The sequence below is a fragment of the Solanum tuberosum genome, unplaced genomic scaffold (assembly GCF_000226075.1).
Source record: "Solanum tuberosum cultivar DM 1-3 516 R44 unplaced genomic scaffold, SolTub_3.0 scf00506, whole genome shotgun sequence".
NCBI classification, from domain to species: Eukaryota; Viridiplantae; Streptophyta; class Magnoliopsida; order Solanales; family Solanaceae; genus Solanum; species Solanum tuberosum.
In genome coordinates, this window is record NW_006239429.1 from 169,276 (window position 1) to 171,118 (window position 1,843).

Consider the following 1,843-nt stretch of genomic DNA (forward strand, 5'->3'; position numbering starts at 1 on the left):
TCAAAGAACTTAAAACAGAGCTGCAACAAAATAACACTAGTCTGATGCATAATAAGAACAACACTACAGGTCTAACACATTAATAGGATATCGTACAATATCATCAACTAGCCGAAGCCGGTGAAAATTATGAAGAGCAAGAAGAAACCTGTCTTCACTGAATTTTACCCTGTCAATGACAATCCTAAGTACTTAATAATACATAAAAAGCAACAAATTGTCTAGAGTCGTTGCAAACGATAAGCTACAACATCCCGGTGTTGGGCTCCGGGTGATGACATAATTGATAATACTAGATTCCATAAGTTATCCATTCAGAGGGTGTACCAGATGTCCAAAACCTTGCTGCTCCTATCTTCAACTATTGATCTGCTGCAAGAAGGAAAAAACAACATTTTTAGTGTGTTTTTTGGGCTAAAGTAATTAAATGATATTAGAAAGCATCAAGAAGATGCAAAGTTACAAAAGCACACTGACATGTTTTAGTGTTATGTATCCATGACTATATAATTTACATGATGTGTCTATAAAGAACCAGGAAAAGAGGAGACGAAATGGGAAGAGGGAATAAATTAGAGAAGGGAGAAAAGAGGAGGAATTCATCCAGCTACTTTAGAAAGAACTCAGTTGATTCAAAGGTAGCCTCATTATGTTTGACCTACTTTCTATTTAGACCATTTCGAAAAGACAAATTTCTAAAGTGGACGATTTAATTGATCTAGAAAACTTAAGTTGCCGTCCAATTAAATCACTTCGTATTTGTTTCAATTCCATGTTGACTTTTATACCTTTTCCCCCATTTTCTAACCATTAATTTTACACATTCAAGATCCAGCTCTAGGGGTTTGGTCTGGCTATAAGAGCACAAATGTGTGGGTCAGAAACAAAATACGGGTTCGAACCTTGCAGCAGACAAAAGCGAAAGGTAGAGGAACAGGCTCATTATCATTTATCCACCGAGTTTTGAACTGTAAGTCGCTAGCTTGGGGATTTCTGGTTATAAAAGGACCCATTGGGATAGGCGGAACTGGGAACATAAGATGAAACTATTAGGATATCACCAGTAAATGTACTACCAAAGACTGTTTCAGACCTGTCCCATCTGATATTAGCATGTGGTGAATGGAGAAAAAGAATTATTCTAAATTTGAGAACATGCGACTGGAAGTTGAAGAATTTATAGATTTAATTGACAAATAGTGGAATCTTACAAATCAAATAACAGATCAAACATCGGAATAGCTAAGAAGTTGAGACTTCAAAAGAATGACAACAAGGAACAGAATGTCAAGGTATTTGACATATTGGAAAAAAAAAACTACAATCCTCAAAAACCTAGAGGATTTGGATAGACACAGAGAGAAAGGCATGGAATGAAAAGAATTTGTCAGTTAAGAAATTTCTCTCACGTAATCCGAGAGATATTGCAAGAGCTGAAGAAACATCATGGCGGTAAAATTCAAGGATGATTAAGGCTTCATCAAAGGAATAAAAATACCCAAAAACTTCATAAAATGATGAATACACATGAGATGCAATCACATTCTTTATGCAGGACACACAGGGAAACACTAAGTGGAAATAGCTCACATTCTTTATGCAGATGATACAGTTGTGCTACATGAGGAAAAAGGAAGAAAAATTGCTTTGCTTAAAAGCTATACTTGTGGCCTTTGAGGCAATTTCTGGTCTACAGACACTCTCACCAAAGAGCAGCATATTTCCGGTTAAATCTGAACAGATGATACAAGAACTGACAGAGATAATGGGATGCCATGGAGAAATTTTCTAAAGTTTACTTGGGACAACCTCTTGGATCCAGACTGTCAGACAGAGGGAAAAG

At 36.4% G+C, this 1,843-nt stretch overlaps 1 protein-coding gene across 3 annotated transcripts in view; it reads right to left on the bottom strand.

Moving 5' to 3' along the window:
- The window catches only part of LOC102601580 (histone-lysine N-methyltransferase, H3 lysine-9 specific SUVH1-like), a 6,580-nt gene continuing 4,737 nt past the window's right edge, over positions 1 to 1,843 (bottom strand). For 2 of the 3 annotated variants that reach the window (XM_006364698.2, XM_006364697.2), the window contains one exon: positions 1 to 372. The gene's annotated coding sequence lies outside the window, so the exon portion shown is untranslated. The remainder of the gene's footprint in view (positions 373 to 1,843) is intronic. The other variant, XM_015304086.1, reaches the window with a different exon arrangement.